General features: G+C 43.9%; 1 protein-coding gene across 13 annotated transcripts in view; it reads right to left on the bottom strand.

Moving 5' to 3' along the window:
* Positions 1-21,100, bottom strand: part of HTR2C (5-hydroxytryptamine receptor 2C) — a 270,325-nt gene that overhangs the window by 38,044 nt on the left and 211,181 nt on the right. For 2 of the 13 annotated variants that reach the window (XM_081180495.1, XM_081180499.1), the window contains one exon: positions 218-706. The exons of 1 other annotated variant lie outside the window; for it this stretch is intronic. The gene's annotated coding sequence lies outside the window, so the exon portion shown is untranslated. Of the gene's footprint in view, positions 1-217; positions 820-21,100 lie in introns of all 13 variants that reach the window. 10 more of the 13 variants (XM_081180492.1, XM_081180494.1, XM_081180502.1 and 7 more) reach the window with 7 other exon arrangements.

Below are 21,100 nucleotides of genomic sequence, written 5' to 3'. Positions count from 1 at the left end.
CCATCACCCTCTCTATGTCGTTTCACTTGTCCGCAGTCAGAAGCAAACACATAATTAGAGCCAGAGGGGTGGCCTGGCTGCAGAAAGCCAGAGCCCTAATCAATGGCAGCATCTGAGCAGCAACTATAAACAATTAACCCCACCCCCCTATTTCCAGGTATGCAGTGGAAGGAAAGAATAATAATTCTTCCCAAACCTGGCACAGCCAGACACTTACTAAGGAGGAGGAAGCCAGGTAGAGAAGTCATTATTAGTTCCAGCTGAAAGTTGCAGGACAATGCCGTCAGAGCAGAAGGGGATCTATTGAAGTAGTAAAAACTCCAAGGGAACTGAAATACATTGATGAGGGTTTATTAAGGCTCAATTACAGAGCTGCTGTTCAGACCTGCCAGATATATTCTTGTGAGGGCTGTGAAAGTGAAACAGCCATGTTTACTGGAGAAAGAGAGTAAAAAGATGGGAGGGGGAGCAGATAAAGAAAGAGCTTTTTGAAGACAAAACAGGAATGGAAACACTTCCCATTAATGGGGGGCGGGGGGGGAGAGAAACCCACACAGCAGTGTTTCCCCTGTTCAAAATCCAGCACGCTAAATAGCTTTCAGAGCATTTTATGTGGGTGACAGCTCTCTCTCTTCACATACCAGGTACCCGGATGCTGAATGTTCGTGATCTCCCACACAGTTTGTTCCTGTCGCCTTCTGTATTGCTTGCAGTCCATGTGAAAGATGGAACGAGAATTAAGACTCAAGGTGGTGATTGCTGAGGGGTTTTTTTCTTTGTAAAAACAACAACAAAGCACTTCCCATCACCTATTCTGCACTAAGAAAATTCACAAAGAGTGCATTTTAAGAAATGTAGAAAATGCATATGTTCCGCACATGTCGACTAAGTTCACATGCATAGCGCACAATCTACATTCAAACCTTATGAAATTCATCTTTCTGAACAGCAATTCTTCACCTTGTGGTATATTATTTATTATTCATTCATTCATTCATTCATTGTGTTTATGTCCCAGCATTTTTTCCCTCCAAGGAGCTCAAGGTAGTGCATGTGGTTCTCCCGCTTCTCATTTAATCCCCACAACAACCCTGTGAGGTAGGTTAGGCAGAGGGGTCACCTAGTGAGCTTCATGACTGTGTGGGGATTCAAACCCTGGTTGGACACTACACCACACTGAACAAAATTGTACATTGCTATCTGTCACACCAATCTCTGAGTAGTGTGAGATTCCAAGGGTCCATGCACCTATAAGGGGTTCATGTTTCCTTTGGAAATGAGGCAGAGCAGAGATTGTGTCTTTATTATATATGATTTACCGGTACATGTATAAACAACCAGAGTCTATGATGGCGGAGTTCACAACATTCACACCCCAAGAGGGTCTTGCTTCTCACATAGACACAGCAGCCATGTATGCAAAAACACACTAGCCATGACTCGGCCTCCCTTCAGCTTGCTGTGTTTTACAGACAGCAACTATTTTCTCTAGCTCACATTATCCCACAACTGGTATCCCAAATGCAACTCTGCTTGCAACTCACAACTCATAACAATATTTTTTGTACTAGGGGCCACCACCCCTGCTTGCTCTGCTCATCAATCATGTTTATCCCTTTGCCCTTCTCCCACACCTAACCAAACACCCTCCCTTTATCCCTTACTCCCCACCCACTCACAAGAGGAAGCCAGCAGTAAATCACACCTTGTAAGTTGGAGTTAACTCTTTATTAGCAAAACCACAATCAACACAGGAGGGTTGCGTCTAATGAGCACAGCAATCATCACCAAGAAGTCTTGTCCCCATGAAGCAGTTGCTAAAGGTCCCTTCCATCTCACAGCTGTCTAAGTCCTCTCCTCTCCAGGGCCTTTTTCAAGCAATCAGAGATCAAGCCTGCATGCCGCCAACCTCTCCTCCGCCCTTTTCATGCCTCTTCTGGTTTTGGGAGACAAGTGGGGAGGGGATCTTTTTGCAGCAGGAGGGGGAGATACCCATGACTCTGTACCAGCCTGACTCATCCCTGCCTTTGGACCTCCTGCTCTCCTGCTTCAGCTTCTGCCTCTGATTCTGGACTTCAATCTGGCACAGACTCTCCCTGCTCACCAAACCCTGTTACCTCTTTGGCTTCTAACACCTCCTCCTCCCAGTCTTCTCCCTCTTCTCCTGCTGACCACTTACCAACACCCCACTACAAATCCCTTGGTTCTGAGCCTTCTTCCCTTGGGGGTTCCTCAACTGGTGCCTCCCACAATTCCTCTGCATCCAACCAGTCCATTGCACCCAGTCACTCACTCACTTACCTGTCTCGCAAAACCCCTCCCCTCCTTCCTCAACCCCCTTGTCTATCACCCCAACCACCCCATTTTGAAAGAGGGTGAAGCACTTCTAAGAGCGGTTTGCTAAACAGCTGTGGGAAGGGGCCCCCCTTGCATTAAACTTTGCTGCAGGTGTGCTTAATGGAAAGCAGAAGGTGCTTCACAGCGCTTCCCCCTCCCTTCATTAAACAATTTGCTTGGGCCATTTGGCTATTGCGCATGCTACAGTTGGCATGGCTGTCTCTTGGGGGCCACACAAACTGCAGAGCATGATGACACCTTTTTATGCATATAGGAAGATAGGCTGAGCACTGCCTGGATCAGACCTCCCAACCCACTCCCTAAACTCAGGACTTTCATCTTTGCTATTATGTCAGCCTTGAAGCCCCCTTTGTCATTGCAAGAGACAGATATCAGGGTGTTGCCATGGGGAAGCTAACTTCCCAGACTTTAATTGGTACTTCTCACAGGTCAATATGCTCCAAAAAAACCACCCTCGTTACAATAGTGGAAGAGAAGTTTTAATGCCAGGGTATCAAATGCCAGCATCTCACTTGACCTTCAGTACAATGCCCTGTACTTAACTCAGTAGAACAGGCTGAACTCAGTAAATTAAAGGAACAAATATTAACGTCTCTTGTAATAAAAGCATGAATTATGCATACATTGCCTCTGCTAGCTGTGAATTCTTAGCTTCTGTTTCATCCTCCCTGGACCGTAAGCCTCCCCTTCCTTTCACTAATATCCAGCCTAATGACTTTTCAATTCATTTTGGGTTTAATATGTGGCAGAACTCTGGCAATTAGTTCAGAGCAAGCAGGGCCCCTGCAACAAAATGTTGTGATGTATCCCTGGTGTGTAGGTGTTACCTGAGGTTGCAGCTGAGAGTGAATCACAAAAGATAGCATCAGAGATGGAAGTTGCTGCTCTAACTTGGGTCTTCCCTTCTTTGCAAAACCTTATTTTAGTATTCTTGATTTTTGAACATTTAAAAGTGCAGCCAGGCTGCAGGCAGGTCAGTGGAGCACCAGGCTTTTGCTTGTAACTCTTCCACGCTTCTGTTTGGTCCCTGTTTTGTTCCACTAGTTCTATACTTTCTATGAAGGGGTCCAATGGGCTTTTCATTTGACCCCCCCCCCACTTTCCCCAGGAAATCCCACTTTTTACAGTTGAATCAGAACAAATGTCAGTCCACAGTAAACTCAGTTGATGCTTGTTATGATTCCGAGGTAAACAGTGGACTCATGCCTAGAAAACATGGTACAAGCAGAAGTGTGGATGAGGCCCAAGTGCTGGATTTGGCTAGTGAGGAGTGATTTAAATGTTGCCAATACTGAGGCAGATGCACCAGTGGTATAAGTCAGCTCTCCTGTGCCCTGAGAAAGTGGGGGTCTACAAGTTCCTCCCTCGTACCCGCCATGCCATGCCCATAATACCTTTCTTTCATTCCACCCGCACAAACTCCTCCAATATGCCATGATAGCTAGAAGGACCCTCCATGTTCAGTCAGAGTATACCTCTAAGTACAAGATTATGGAATCCATAGTGGCAGAAAGTCCCTGTGTTGAATGTTAGACCGATATGGTTTGCAACCACCCCTGCAGTTCACTGTTATAGTTGCAAGCTGGCAGGCTATGCTGAGAGAGAGAGCGAGAGAGAGAGAGAGAGCGCTTATAGGAACCCTGCAATATGGTCCACTGTGGGATGAGGTAGTTGGGATCCCTGGTCAAAAATTCCCCATATGTCTCAGGATTGCAGCAAATACCAGTCTACTAAACTTGCCACCCTCAGACCTCCTCCCAAATCAAATCAACCACTCGAGCCCCTACAGGCTGCCTTGCTTTGGAAGAAAACTGAATCCTGAAGGACTGTTTTGAATAAACAGCCCAAACACTCCCATACGGGGTGCCAACTTGAATAAAATATGGGGGGGGGGCAGGTAAGCCCTGCTAATCAATCACATGGTGTGGTCTACACATCCCATTTGAATGGCAATGCCTATTCACTTTGGGGTCCCTGGCCTCTCAAATATTGTAGGGGGGGCAGAGTGACCACGGCTACTAGGAGTTGGCACCTATGTTCCCATATGGGCAGTTTGAGAATCTTTAGCTTGGGGTTTGTGTGTGTGGTGGGGGGACACTTATCCACAAAAGGCAAAGGTGATAAACTATTTAGGAAATGAGAGGAGCTCCTGCAAGCAGCAGGAATTGGCTGTTTTGTCACCCCATTGTTACATGGCAAGGCAATTGTTCTGAGGGCGTTGATCACACTGACTGCAACAAGACACAAAGACACGGCAGGTCAACAGGCACCAAAGTGACACTCCATGAACCAGAATGGCAGAAAAAAATGAAACAAGCAAGGAGGTTTCTGGACTGTCCAAGCTGAGCATGCCTGTCCACTAGGCATTTTTTCCCCTACCATTTTTTTTGCCTAAAGTGACTCACATTTTGTCAGGGAGGTGGTGGTAATGTGGACAGCTGAAAGTTAGCAGACAGGATAAAAAAGAAAGGGGTGGATTCTTATTGCCAGACTTAAAGATATACTATGAAGTGTCCTGCCTGACCTGGCTAAGGGATTGGATGAAATTAGAAAATACAGATGTATTGGATTTAGAAGGTTGTGGCAACAGATTTGGGTGGCATGCATATCTACAGTATGACAAAGTTAAAGTTCATAGAGGTTTTTTGAACTACACTATAAGAAAGCCACTTTATGAGGTATGGACAAGATACAAAGATCTATTAGAGCGGAAAACACCATGTTGGATATCACCAGTAGAAGCAATATCAGCTAAAAGATTAAACATAAAAGGTAATTGGCCTACATATGGGGAGTTGCTAACAGAAATGGATAATGAGTTAAAAATGAAGCCATATGATGAAACGAGTGATAAGTTAACAGGTTGGTTGCAATATCATCAAATAAATGATATATTTAAAAAAAATAAAAGTAAGAATGGCTCTGAGACTTTAGATTGAAGCTAAAAACCGATCTGTTGGAAGGTAAAACAAAAATATTATCAAAAATGTATAATTTACTTTTGGAATGGTATACAAAAGAGGAAGAGGTTAAGGAAGTAATGATAAAATAGGCAAAGGATATTGGGCACAATATTCAATTTGAAAACTGGTCAAAATTATGGAATGTCGGAATGAAATTCAGCGCATGTATGGCATTGAAAGAAAATATAATGAAAATGATGTATAGATAGTACTTGACACCAACTAAATTAGCAAAAATGAGAAATAAGAATTGTTGGAAATGTAATGTTAAAGAAGGAGATTTTTATCATATGTGGTGGACCTGTGATAAAGTTAAAGTATTTTGGGGAAGTATTTACAATGAATTTTAAAAAATGTTTAGGTACACCTTCCCAAAAAAACCAGAAGCGTTCTTGCTGGGAATGATAGGAGTGGAAATATCAAAAGTAGATCAAAAACTGTTTATATATGCCACAACGGCAGCTAGAACCTTAACAGGCCAAAAATGAAAACAGCAGGAGTTACCAATGGTTGAAGAATGGCAGATGAAGATGATGGACTATGTGAACTGGCAAAGCTGACCGGGAAAATTCAAAACCAGAGCGACCAAGCGTTCCAGAGAGAGTGGAGTAAATTTATACAATACATTGAGAATCATTGTACACATATAGAGACACTAGCAGGAATTGTACACATATAGAGACACTAGCAGGACTGAGATAAAAACCATAACGTTTAAAAGAAGAAAGATTCTATTTGTGATTAAGGTTGGTTAATAAGTTAAGATATCTATAGAACTGAGATGTTATAAATGTGTGGAGATAATAATGTGTTATAAGAAAACCAGAAGATGGGTGGAGGGAAGTTGAGAGGTCGGCAAAGCAAAAGATTTTATAAAAAGTGTTATGATGTTATAAAATTGTTAAAAATGGAAAATCAATAAAAATATTGTTGTTGTTGTTTTAAAAAACGAAAGTTAGTAGATAGTGCATTGTCATTTTGATGATGAAGAAACACAGTGTGGGGTTATAGTTTGTGAAGCAAATGAGAATTATTTCTGTAGCAGGAGAGGGGAAAATATTTCAGCAGAAGCCAGAGATGCATCCCATGTATGACTCAATAATGAAACACACACACACACACACACACACACACACACACACACACACACACACCACATATCCCAGGCAGAGACAGGAATGGGGGAGAGTTAGCCTAATGAGTGAAAGGCCTAGTATGTTCAATGGTGTGGTAGAAATAAAATTGAGATTGTGAAGTCCATAAGCTTATCAAGACAATGCCAGCTTCTTCTGTTAAGCAAGAAGTCCAGAAACAGTCCTACATGAAAGGATTTTGTACACGCATGTAGAATTGCAGCAAAATAATTCCCCTCTTAACTACCATTTTTGTGCCATAATTCTCTGATCTTCCTGTGACGTTTTCCCACTGTACATTACTCAAAAATCTAAAAAAAAAAAGTTTAAAAAACAATGCTAGCCTAAGAGACCGATTCCCCAGGGGTGCTTCTTGGAAGATGTTTGAAAGGCACAAAGATATTTCCAAAGGAGTTTCCATCATGTCTAAAGACATCTGAACATGCTGCTCTCAGGTCTATCTCACCTGCTCTTCCTTCCTGTCATGAAAAGAGCTCTTCTACATCCCATCAAGGGTCCCATTATCTCAGTGTCCTGTTTTCTGTAGTGGGACCACCAGACACACCCAGAAAGCCCACATCCAGAGCACTGGCCTCCTCCTTCTACTGCGCAGTTCCAGGGCCCATAAACACCTGATGTAGGTGGCTATAAAGAGATTCCTATGCTGCATGGTATGGTATGTTCAGTTGCCTGGTGGTGCTAGCTTGCTTCCTCCTCCTCTTGCTGCACCCACAACCCGCATAACAGGAAGTCAGTCCCCAGTTAGAATATTGCTGTGAGTTTGGAAGGTTAGCTTGCATGATGCCTGAGTCCCTTGTAATTCCTGTGTTCCTGAATCCAGCAAAGGTTTAAAATCTAACTGATGATTCATTTGTTGAATTAGTCAGACAACGGTCATTGTTACCACTTAAGCATGGTCATTAGTCTGACAAAGGAAGCTGCTCTGTGCCAGAAGACACCTGGGTGTGGGTGGGCGGGCTCCCTCCCCTCACCTGGATGGCAGTGAGAAAGACAATAGCCAGAGCTGAGTGTGTGAGAGAGCAGGAAGTTAAAAGCAGGCAGAAGCCAGAGAGAGAGAGCCATGCTTGATTCCTGCTTGTGCCTATGGGAAAAGCAAGACCTTCTGGGCTGTTATCCACCATAAACTCAGATTATATATAGGGGTATATAAGCAATTGGGACGCGGGTGGCGCTGTGGGTTAAACCACAGAGCCTAGGACTTGCCAATCAGAAGGTCGGCGGTTCAAATCCCAGCAATGGGGTGAGCTCCCGTTGCTCGGTCCCTGCTCCTGCCAACCTAGCAGTAGATAAATAGGTACCGCTCCGGCGGGAAGGTAAACGGTGTTTCCATGCGCTGCTCTGGTTCGCCAGAAGCGGCTTAGTCATGCTGGCCACATGACCCAGAAGCTGTACGCCGGCTCCCTCGGCCAGTAAAGCGAGATGAGCGCCGCAACCCCAGAGTCGGTCATGACTGGACCTAAGGGTCAGGGGTCCCTTTACCAGTTTATATAAGCAATATATCCTAAAGCAGGGGTCTGCAACCCGCGGCTCCGGAGCCGCATGTGGCTCTTTTACACCTTTGCCGCGGCTCCGGGGCGGATACTAGCGAGGGGAGGAGGCGCATTGTGCGCCCCGACGCTCCCCACTGTGGCGGGCGTTGTACTGGCTGTGACGTCGCATGGGGGCGGTGTGTGCGTTAGTCACGCACCGTCCCGACGTCACCTTCCCGCCCACTACATTGTAAGGGGCATGTATGGTGGTCACTACTACATTGTAAGGGGCATGTATGCTGGTCACTACATTGTAAGGGGCATGTACGCAGGTCCCTGCATTGAAAGGGGGCATGTACACTGGTCACTGTTTTGAAGGGGAGTGAAGAACACACACACAAAAAGGTAACTTGTTAATTTAACATTTATTTCTATGAGGAGGAGTAATTCTGAGGGGTCAAACAAAGAAATAATAAAAAAGTGACAAAAAAGTTCTTTTTATAATGACGAGGATGACATTGGGCCCTCATTATTAATTATTACATACATCAGGCACTGATTATGATTTATGGTACACTGGGGCCCTGATTAATTTTCTATGTCGCAATGGTTTTGCGGCTCCCAGTTTTTTTTCCTTCGGGAACGGGTCCAAGTGGCTCTTTTTGTCTTAAAGGTTGCAGACCCCTGTCCTAAAGGCACTACAGTCTCTGCTGAGCCTCATTCACGAAGGAAACACAAACCTACGTAAGAACCCAGAACACCTGGAATCTTGCACTGCTTGGAGATTGGTGTGGCATGCAACAATACTATTTACCCTACTCTGCCCAAGGGCAACATTCCCTTATAGGCAACTTTCTGAGTCCCATGACAGTGGTGGGCATGGCCATAGGCAGACATGGGCACAGCAATGTGTGTAATTTTTACAATTATGTACTGGGCTGCTTTATACACACACTCACATGCCCTTCTCTATTCTTATATACAGGCAAGCAAGAGAAATGATCAGTGTTCAAGGGTACATTCCAGACAGTTCCCAGGGCCAAAGGGAGATATGTTGAGGGCCACATCCACCCCTTAGAATACATCTTCTGGTGCAAGTACACTATGGTGTGCAATGCTAGTGCTACTTGAAGTAGACCTGTTGGAATGAATGAACCCAAGTTAGCCACCTGTGTAGTAGGTCTCTTCTGAGCAGGCCTAACATTGGAAAGAACACTGAAAGTTTATAAGCAAAGCTGAACCACTCGCAGTAACCCTCTGAAAAATTACCAGAATCCGTGCAGTGGGTGCACTGAAGTTAGAAAATGTATTGGCTCCAGATTTTGCTCCTTTCTCTTACAAGCTATGTTCATAAATTGAACTGTGCATCAAAATAAGATAGAAAAATGTATTTTATTATTATTTTGCTTTTGGCAGGGCAAAGAAATGAGGCATTTATCTGCAGAATGGCTAGGTCCTTTTAAGCTTTTCCCTAGGCTGGTCTGTGCTTTGGCTCTTGCCAGCTCTTTGGAGTACAGTTAATCAGCTGAAATTAAAAATAATTACCTTTGGAGATTTGTATCTCCCTTATTTCACCTGAAATTCTACATTGCCATTTAGGGGAATGCTCCAAGGCTCTTTCAGCACGACTTGTTTGCAAGCTACCCTTGCTTTCCTGATCTCAGCCGAGGAGAATTCCCAGTTGCTGCACCAGACACCTAACCACCCTGTCCACCAAGGACTCATTTGCCAGGCTGGTTCCTAAGTACAGAGCCTGGTTGCAACCCACTTGTTCGTCCCTTCCACCAGGAACTTCTGCTATGCCACTGAAATAAATAAATACACAGGCTTTGCTAGAAGATAAGACACTGTCCTCCTCCAAAGCCAGCTTCATACCGTTACTTTGAAGCACTATGATACCACTTTAAACAGCCAAAGAATTCTGGGAGCTGTAGTTTGCTAAGGGTGTGGTGAGTTGTTAGGAGACCCCTATTCCCCTCCCAGAGCTACAGTTTCCAGATAAGTTTAACAATCAATCCCTTTCCCCAGAGGACGAAACGGTGAAATCTGCTATGATTAAATGGGCACAAGACGTTGGACATAACATAATGATGGCTGACTGGGAACAGTTATGGACCACAGGTATGAAGTTTACGGCATGCAATGCCTTAAGAGAGAATATTATGAAAATGATATACAGGTGGTACATAACCCCAGTCAAGCTTGCAAAAATCTACCATTTGCCCAATAACAAATGTTGGAAATGTAAAGAAACTGAAGGCACATTCTTTCACCTTTGGTGGATGTGCCCAAGGATTAAGGCTTTCTGGGAGATGATATATAATGAATTGAAAAAGGTATTTAAATATACCTTCTTGAAGAAACCAGAGGCCTTTCTCCTGGGCATAGTCAGCCAATCGGGTTAAAGAAGGACAGAACTTTCTTTATGTATGCTACAACAGCAGCAAGAATACTTATTGCAAAGTATTGGAAGACACAAGACTTACCCACTCTGGAAGAATGGCAGATGAAAATGATGGACTACATGGAATTGGCAGAAATGACTGGCAGAATCCGAGACCAGGGAGAAGAGTCGGTGGAAGAAGATTGGAAGAAATTTTAAGACTATTTACAGAAATATTGCAAAATTAATGAATGTTAGAATGATGTTTGATTGAAGTTAAGTGGTTTCTAGCTGTAATGGTATAAAAGAATATGGAAAAATTGGATTTTTAATAGGTAAAAATTTAATGCTACAATATATTAAGATTAAAGCTCAGGATAATAAGGAGGGAAAGGAATTGCTGAACTAATAAATTGAACTGGAATACAAAAAAGGGAGGTATGAGGAGGTCCGGGAAACAAGTAAATGAAAGATAAGTGACGAAAAGATGGAATTATTTTTAACTGTTTTTTTATTTTTTATTTTTCATTATGTAATACTGTGAAAACTTTAATAAATATTTATTTAAAAAGAATCCCTTTCCCCAGGGCACTGTGGGAATTATCAATTATCTCGGGAAGGGGACAAGGGAGAATAGCCACCTAACAACTCTAAGCAAAGGACAGCTCCTTAATTATTTTGGGGGGAGCCACAGCTTTTTGAAGTGGTATTACATTCGTTTAAATGCACAGAGTGGATGTGACCTTAGTCACTGTCCAAAGGAAACACATATACAAAGGTGTAGTTGCTTTTATAATGAAAAGAAGAACAGCAAGTGCAAATCAGTGAATTCTGCTCCTGATTTCATTTCTGCCAGAACACCTGCATTATCCAGTATCCCCAGCCTGACACCAACGCTCCCTCTTCTCCCACCAAAGTAAGCCCGCTTCCCAATGAAGCTCCTGTCAGGTGCAGTTTGAGAAAGTGTTGGATGCCTCCTAGATTTGGAGACTGCTTGTCTCTCCTTCCGTGCCATCAATGGAAGCTGTGGGTGCCCAGCATGAGACTACTGGCTGCCACACGTCATCTCTTTTTCTCTTCTTTTCTATTTTCCCCAGCAGAAGAGGTGGTTGTCCCAGTTACGGGATGAATCAGCCCTCCAAGTTAACAATGACTCAGGAGCGGGAGGTTTATTTTATTTCATTCTCCCTCCCCCCCCCCCCGGTTCCAGCAGGCTTTGTCTCAACAGGGCGCTGCCGATGAAATCACAGTGATTCCCCCCCAAACGCCTCTCCTTAATGCCAAAAGTACAACCCTTTATCCAGTCCCCAGCAATGAAGCTAACGATGGGGAGAAGAAACAGCCGCGATCAGAAAACCTCAGCCAGCTTGTGATGCTTTGTGAATCCTCAATGAAGTTGCAGGCTCCATAGGGGTGCTCCCCCCCATGCATTCTGTGCTTGAACAATGCCCCTCCTCCCACATGGCCTCTCCAGAGGAATGACAGCCTGATAACATTCATATTTCCCTCAGGGCTCTTGTACAGAAAAACCTTTTTACCTGCTGCTCTGTGGAAGGACCCTGGGGGCAGGCTGTGGGCCTCCCTTTGTCCAATCCATAGCCCATCCTAGATAGCTGCCAGAAGTGCAGAAGTCCTAAGAATGTAAGAAGAGCCATGCAAGCAGATCAGGCCAAAGGGGCTCCTGGACTAGACAGGCTATGGGTCGGCTTCCCATACGTCAGTAAAATTCCTGACATGTCCTGGTCTTCAGGTGTAAAAATAATGTCGGGGGGGAATTTGGCTGAATCAGCAAAATGTCAGGGAAAACCTAGATGTATGGCAACGTGATGAAAAAAGCAGTGGAAACAGCTCCAGAAGCTTAAAATCACTATTTTGGGGGGAGGCTTTCCCCCCCAAAACTCAACAATTTTGGGGTCTTCCTAAAAAAAAAAAAAAAGTGCAACAACTTTGCAGGTGCCAGGAATTTGAAATATGGCAACCCTAGAATGGGCCTGATCTAGCAAGGCTCTTTTTGTGCAACATTAGCACTGTTGAAGGTCTGAGGAGTGCTCTGGAGACAGAATAGGGCTATGAATGGATACTAGTCACCATGGGTGCCATCTTGAATCAAATATTGGGGGGGGGGATTTCCAAGTAAGCCCTGCCCTGCATAATTGATCACATGATGTCCATCAAGTCTAGGGCGGTGCCCACATCAAATATTTTATATTTTATATCAAAGACCTCTTGACCCCTAGGAATTGGCTCCTATGCTAGTCACAACAGCTGTAAATTGCCTCCATTGTTAAAGGCAGTGTGCTCCCTGAATGCTGGTTGCTAGGAACTGCAAGTGAGGAGAGTGGTTGTTGCGCCTGGATCCTGCATTCGGGCTTCCCTTAATAGGCACCTGGTTGACCCCTGAGAGAACAGGATGCTGGATTAGGTGTTCTCTCAGGGGCCAACCAGATGCTCCTTATGGGAAGCCTGAATGCAGGACCTGAGTGCGACAACAGCTCTCCCCACTTGAAATTCCCAGCAAAGAGAGTGCACACTGCCTCAGGCAAATGAGGCAAGATACACCTCTGCCCATAGGCTGACTAGTCCAGCATCCTTTTCTCTCTGTGGCCAGTCAGATGCCCATCATAGGAAGCCCCCCCCCAAGCAGGATCTGAACGCAACAGCACTCTTTCCACCTGTGATTCCCAGCAACTGACCTCCTGAATCCAACATTAACTTCAACAGGTTCCAAATGCAGCAGCCTGGTTACTGGTCTGACTTGCGCTTAGTTCTTCATTTTAAAACAGCTGCATTGCTTGCCAAGGCTCAACTGAAGATGCTCACATTTGTGCTTAAAGCCTTATGTGGCTTTGGCCTCAAAGACCACCTCCTTCCCTAAAGACCTTCTTGGATGTGAAGATCAGACAATGGTAGTTCTATTGGTAGTTCTGCTGCCCCCAGAATTGTGGAGATCCTCCCCTAGAGAGGTGTGCTTGGCACTTTCACTATACAATATTCATCAAGTTTTAAATGTGGTATTGTGACTTGCCCTGGGACGTCAGGGCAGGCAAACAGCAGCAGCACCACCACCACACAGCCATTTGGGCTAGTAGTTATTGAGAGCCTTGTCCTCTGAATGGCAGTAATTCTCCAAGCTCCCAGGATGATGCTGTATAATGTAATCGGCTGGAAAGCAAATTAGGTGTCTTGAATTGGCAGTACAGGACCCCCCCTCCCCCAAAGCAATTCATGCAAATATGCCTTTATAGAATCCAAATGGAGGCCTATGCAAATACCCAGAGACTTTGGGCTATGAAACCCTTGAACTTCGCTTCACTCCAACAGTTTTAATCACTCGCCAAAGCCATTTGTTACCTCACGTCCTCCCAGTATATGCTGCCGCTTAAAACATATTTACAGTAAATGTATCCACTTTGACCTGACAATGTTGTTGACGCCCTGTAGGGTGCTAATTCTGCATATCTGGATTGTCCACATTTTGTTAGATTCATCCAGGAAATAAGAAAACCTTTATTACTGCCATCATAATGTAACGAGGAGGGAGGCCAGAAACCAAAGTGCCAACTCTTCATTTCTGACGCATCCTCAAATCCTAGAGGATCGAACTCACGACCTCGGCGTCATCAGCACCACGCTCTAGCCAACTGTGCTAACTGCCAAACCCTTTGCCAACCTGATGCCCTCCAGATGTTTCAGACTACAACCCCCATTAATTCCATCTTTGCTGAGGCTGATGGGAGTTGTCATCAAAAGGATGTGGAGGGCACAAGGTTGGCAAAGGCTACAGCAGCTACTGTTCCTCCTACTGTAAAGTCTGGGATGAAAAATACATAGGAATCAATTTTTCTCTCTCAAAGCAAGTTATCTTGGAGCCAGGTTCCTTTGTTTCAAAAGTCCTTTTATTTATTTATAACCCATCTTTCCTCCAAAGAACTGAACACAGTGTACAAGGTTTTATCCTCACAACAACCTTGCGGGGTCAGTTAGGCTGAGAGTTGGTGACTGGCCCAAGGTCACCCTGCAAGCTTCCTGGCCAAGTGGGGATTTGAATCTGGTCTCTCCTAGTTCAGCACTCTAACTACACCACACTGGGCCGCTTCAGTCAAAGTATCCCTATATATAAGTGGAGTCTGGTGGAACCTAGATTTGGTGTGATGCGTAGGAGGCCACGTGGGTAGTGCCCAGGTCCCGATCCTCCCTTTTGATTTAATCTTGTTGCAATAATTAGTCAACCACTCTGTGGCTCTCCCCCCCCCCCGTCCATTTAAAGGGGAGCTCAATGCAGCTTACTCTTCTGTAAGTGGACAGAGAACTGCAGGTCACATACATCATTCACCAAAGTAAAACCATAGCAATTTTCACGCTGACATATAGTGAGCTTCATGGCTGAGTGAAGTTTTGTTTTGAACCCAGGTCTCCCAAGGCCCTTTGTTGTTGACATCTGTCTGTCCCGAGAAACAATGGAGTATGAAGTCAAACCTCTGTGCCTGGACAGTGTGCAAGGAGGTCCTGGTCTGCCCAGACAACAAGACCCCCCCCCTCTCAGGCTTGCTGATGAGGTCCAAAGTAAAGCAGAGCATACATTTGGTACCAGCTTGGCTGCAGAGGTTGCTGGGAGGAGGTGTACAAGTCACCATCCAACCATCTCAGGGATTTGTGTAGGATTTGCTCCATGGCCTTTTCTTCTCCTGAATATATCTTGCAAGGCAACAGAGGTTTAGGATCAGAGTTTGCCTTCTCCTAGATGGGCTCCCTTCCCAGGTGGACGAGCCCCACCTGCCCCTCACTTCCCTCTCCAGCATGTGCAGAAACCGCCTTCTTAACTGTTGGACCCACTATTGGTCTCATCCACTCCATCTGCTGGAGCCCGTCACTGCATGCTGGGGAAGTCCTTAACTCAACAAGGGTTTGAGACCCATTGGCTTCCCTCACCTGGTTTAGCCAGCCAGTCAAAGCTGTTTCCTGGGGTGTGGTTGCAGTCGCCTGCTGACACCTTCTAGGAGCCCCAGGTTGTTGCAGAAATGCCTCAAGATGAGAGCTGAGCGCAGGGTGAGGACCAAAGGTGGATAAATCACCCCAGAAGGAGCACCATGTGCCCCACACCAGAGGTACAACCCCTCCCCTAACACCCCATACACCCTCCCAGGTCCTATCCAGCAGTCTTTAGCTGCAATTCCTGCACTGCAGGGGGTTAGACTATATGGCCTCCACATCTCTTCCAATTCTATACTTTTGTGATTCAATGATAATTAAATTTACTTACTTTTTTTTAAAAAAATGTATCTTTATCAAAAAACTAAGCGCAGTCCACAATACAAAAAACAGCCGAGAAATAGCAACAAAACAAATCTTAACTGAACAAAGCTGTAGTAAATAAAAATGGAAATCAACAGCAAGTTTAAAGGTCAAAATGCAGCAATAAAATAAAATAAAATTGACAAATTCTCTTCATAAAATGCCGACTGAAATTTTATAGATTTATTCTGATATTTATTAAAGGAACCTTCAGAATTTTGTGGGAGGGATTCAAGTGGATACAACAGGCATTTAGATTTGTGTAATTAAAATAAATTAGAATGCTCTATTGCCTGAGCACATCAAATCCACTTTAAAAAAGGAAACAGGCTTTTTGCAGTTCAGCTATTGACAGGAAAATCCATTTAAAAGTGTGAAATGAATAGATGATTAATGGGAAGATGCATGTGTAAACACTCTGAAAACAAACAAGAATGAAGGCCCAATAAAGACGGGACACAATCTAACATCTATGCCAACTCCTTGCGAGCGTATCAGGATGAATGCTCAATAAACAAAAACCTGCCTTAAGCTAAATTTATATTCATGTCTTAACTTAAATTTTCTCTTTTATGAGGTGCCTTGGGAGGGCTTGGGTTCAAAAGGTGTGTGTGGGGGAAATAACTTAACAATATACTAACCACCCAGAGTGGTTGGGGAGGCCTGGCCAGATGGGTGGGGTATAAATAATAAATTATTATTATTATTATTATTATTATTATTATTATTATTATTATTATTATTATTATGTATTTTGGGAAACTGTCTGTTTGGAGACCTCTTAAGATATCCTAACTAAACTGTTCATGATGGTTCCTGAGCTCAAGGAATAGGTTTTCATGTCGAACCAAGATGGCGGACTGAATCTTTCTAAACTGCTTTTTTGGTTTCTGAGACTTCATGTCCACCTTTGGTACGAGACCTGTTGCAATAAATTAGATGGAAAGTCCTTCATTTTGCAGGGTAGTGAAATGCCAATGAGGATGGGGCTACATTGAGTTGCTGAACCAGCTGAATAGATTCATCCTTCTGGCAATGGGGAGGAAAAGTATTCTGATAGTCAACAGTTGTTGGGTTGTTGTTTTTTTAAATGATATTTATTAAGGGTTTGAGGGTTACAAAAAAAGAACAATAGAAATTTAAACAAAACAAAACAATACCTTACAATATATCAAAAAACAAAAAGAAAGAACAAAAAAACAAAACAAAACATTAAAACAACGAAGAAAAAAGAACAAAAACATTTAAAAATACATCCAACCTTTCCATGTCTTTACCTTTCATATACTAGTTTCATCGACCTCCTCACACCTCCCTTTTTGTATTCTAGTTCAATTAGCTATTTCAGCAAGTCCTTTCCATCTTTTTCAATTTTCGTTCTAAAATTTAACTTAAGACAGTCTAACCTTAAATTTTCCACTTTGGTCCATAACAATCTATTTTTACTTAATTCTTTATAACATTTCTGCTAAAGCCATATAACTTCATTCCAGCATCCTTCTAACATTCATTAATTTTGCAATATTTCTGTAAATATACTTTAAATGTTTTCCAAACTTCTTCCACCAACTCTTCTCCCTGGTCTCGGATTCTGCCAGTCATTTCCACCAATTCCATGTAGTCCATCAGCTTCATCTGCCATTCTTCTCGGGTGGATAGATCTTGTGTCTTCCAATGCTTTGCGATAAGTATTCTTGCTGCTGTTGTAGCATACATAAAAAAGGTTCTATCCTTCTTTGGCACCAATTGGCTGACCATACCCAGGAGAAAGGCCTCTGGTTTCTTCAGAAAGGTATATTTAAATACCTTTTTCATTTCATTATAAATCATCTCCCAGAAGTTCTTAATCCTTGGGCATGTCCACCAAAGGTGGAAGAATGTACGTTCAGTCTCATTACATTTCCAGCATTTATTGTCGGGCAAATGATAGATTTTTGCAAGCTTGACTGGTGTCATGTACCACCTGTAAATCATTTTCATTAAATTCTCTTTTAAGGCATTACATGCCGTAAACTTCATACCTGTGGTCCATAACTGTTCCCAGTCAGCCATCATAATGTTATGTCCAACATCTTGTGCCCATTTAAACATAGCAGATTTCACCGTTTCATCCTGAGTATTCCATTTCAACAGCAAGTTATACATTCTTGACAAATTCTTAACTTTGTGGTCAACAGTTCTGTTTCCAATTTTGATTTTTCCACCTGGAAACCTAATTTTTTGTCCAAATTATATGCCTCCATTATCTGATAGTAAATTGTTGGGAGGTTTTTTACCCCCAGTGAGTAACAAACCTATTGCTGAAACTTCTAAAACGCCCATCAGATCAGCTTGTCACAATCATTTGTGTTTGCTGAGTTCTCTGCACAGCAATTCTTGCATAGTTCTCTGTCTTCAGCAGATGCGAATGACATCTTCTCAATCCTGTGCCTTTCATTACATATGTGATTGGCATTACTCTGGGGGATGGTGCAGCTAAACGAACATAGTTATTGTTCACTTGTAATTATGACCTGCCCCCCCCCCCAAGATGGAGATGCTTTGCTGCGGTTCCCAGGCACCCTCCACCTGTGGGGCTGTTCAGTCCAAGCCCATTTTAAAGATTAAAGTCCCCCAAGGAAGGTGCCTCAAAGCTGAGTGCCGACAGCCTTCCCAATTATGGATAAATATATTGCATTTCCATCTCAATTGCAGTAATCATTTCTAAATTTGCCTGCAGACACACAAGAGCTGCAGTTCAGCAGTGGAGCACCTGCTTTGCATGCAGAAGGTCCCAGGTTCAATGCCCAGCATCTCCAGGAAGGGCTGGGAATTGTCCCCTGTTTCCAAGCCTTCAGATCCCTGCTGCCTTTCAGTGTAGACACAGCTGAGCTGGATGGGATAGCTTAGGACATTACGTACTTGTGAAAGAAGCACCCCCCCCCCGTGTGTCCACTCAACCATTTTGAACTGTGGAAATGATGCTGTTATAAGTGCCATGATTAGCACTTGAAAGAAATTGTTTTCAGTGTGGCACCACCCACACTTTGGAACTCCCTGCCTGTTGACATAATTTGCTGGCAATTTTAATAAATCGATAAAAATAAATAAACATTTTAATCTCTTTTTACTGGCAATTTAATTTTTTAAAAAATGTTTTGAACAGTTTTAAAAACTGATAATTTTAATATTTCCTGCAAACTGCTTGGAGGATTTTCTACAATCATGTGGTGTATACATTTTGTTAACCAAACAAACGAACAAGATGAACCAATGGAGTGAGTCGGTACAAGGCAGCATTCTATGTTCCTATAAATCTGCATATTGAAATTTTATGTAAATCTGCAGACTTTTTGGGGGTGGTGATGCATTTCTTCTTTTTGGTCATGTGCAGATGGGGCCAGCTGCCTCTCCTGCCCTCCCATTCCCAGGCCAGCAATCCTGTCCCTCCTGCGGGAAGGGAGACGGGGGCCACTGTCAAGGGCATTGTCACTGAGAGGCAGGCCAGAAATAAGTTTTGTGGGCCCATTCGGTGAGCTGGAACTCCTGACTTTGTTCCTTGACTTTCTATCACCACAGGAAACATGACCACATCACTCTCCTTTCCACATGTCCACACCTCTCCTCCTACCAAAGATTTGCTCCTGAGAGACTGCAGCAGAAGCCAGACACCAAATCATCTCCTTCACTTTATTCCACACACACTGCAAAGTCCCTGGGATCTCAGCGGTTCTGGCATCAGATCAGCCCATAAGAAGGGCTTCTCACTGACAAACTAAAACTCATTTGCAAGTTCCACAGCTGGTATCTTGGCATGTTTCAGGAGATGTCCTTGCTAGATTAGGAAAAACAAAAAAGTGCCAGGATGGCTGATCTTCAAGGAGACCCCCTTGTGTGACCGACTTTGAAGCCATACAAGTTTTGATGAAGGTTTTAACGATAATCCAACAAGGACTCCCAATGTGTGCCAGAAACGCTCCCAGATGCAATGAACTTCCTTCCAACAAAACCTTTTTGATACCTTCAGTCGTGTTTGGGATGTTGCTAAACTCACTGGTTGGATCCACATAGAGTGTGGAGGGCGGGAAGCATAACTGGAGAGCCTGTTCGCATGACCTTCCACCCTCCCTGCTGCACATGAGGCCAAGGGGTGAAACATGAACAACAATATCAAACAAGGCAGTGGTTCAAAATCTCCCCTGCCCCCACCCTTGTGAACCACTTGAAAATTGCTGGGGATTTTGGAGGACCACTTAATGCTTTTTCCTGCTCTCTTCTAGCCATCATGATGTACTGTGCTAGATGCTGTAAGGTTTTTAAATGAATCAAGCTAAAACCTTAATTCTAGCTTACCACTAACTTTGCTGCTAACTCTCTCCACTCCTTTCAGGTGCCTCCTCTCCCTGCCCATCACTTCTGGTCCATCCTGCTCACCTGGTTGGACCACCAGGTTCTAAAAATAATAGAGCAGCTGCTGCACCCACCATTCACAGCTGATGCTTCTGCTGTTCTTCACAGATATGCCACAGACCACCTAAATAGGCTGTAACAAATTAAGCACCACTCACTCATCAACTTGCCCCAGAAACAAACCCTATCTAATTAACTAGTTAGAGAAGGGGTGGGAAACCCTCCCAGATATTGTAAGACTACAGTTTCCAGTAACTCTGACCACTGGCCATGCTGGCTGAGGATGATGGGAATTGGAGTCCAACAACACCCAGAGGGCTATAGGTGTTACTGCCCCTGGACATGACTATCATGATCTGGTTCCATTCATGTACTCAACCAAGGAGAACAACCAGAATCAATCAACTCTACTAGTCATAGAGAAGGTCCAAAACAACAACAAAAACAACAACAGTTAAATCACTGACTCACAGCCTAACATCCAGAAATAATGAACATCCTTTCAGATGAAAGGCAGGGGCCTAATATGGCTGATGTTTTGTGGTGGGTAACAAGGGATGGGGAACCTTTCTTAGCCTGATGACCTCATTCCCTTCTAGCAACCTTCTGAGGACCACATGCCAGTGGTGGGTAGTGCCAGAGGCTAAAGTGGGTAGAGCAATGAATGTAAAAATGTTCCTTTGTACAGTAGGCTATTTTCTACACACAATTCCCCCACCCCTCTCCATCCTCCACCCAGGGAAGCTAGAGGCATTATCGGAGTTTGAGGTCACATTCCAGCAAGGCAAAATTACTCCAGCAGGATTTGATGCAAAGCCAGTGAAGGGTGTTGCCTAGACAGCATCTCAAGGGCCAAACTGAGAGGGTGGTGTGTGTGTGTGTGTGTGTGTGTGTGTGTGTGTGTCCAACCTCTGGATATGAGGTACCCTACTCTTGCCACAGAGTGACAATGAACAACTGAGCACCTCAGTATTAAATTGGGCTGAATCCAATCCTGGTGCTTTGGGTGCAATAGCTTGGAGGCAATCTTGAGGGCACCTGAATCCATGGCCATGCTTGTTTCATGGATTTGCTATGCAATTATGCAAAGGT

This window comes from Podarcis bocagei (genome assembly GCF_964188305.1).
Source record: "Podarcis bocagei genome assembly, chromosome: Z".
Classification (NCBI taxonomy): Eukaryota; Metazoa; Chordata; class Lepidosauria; order Squamata; family Lacertidae; genus Podarcis; species Podarcis bocagei.
Note: the sequence above shows the minus strand (reverse complement) of the source record. Positions and strands in the feature narration are given on the sequence as shown.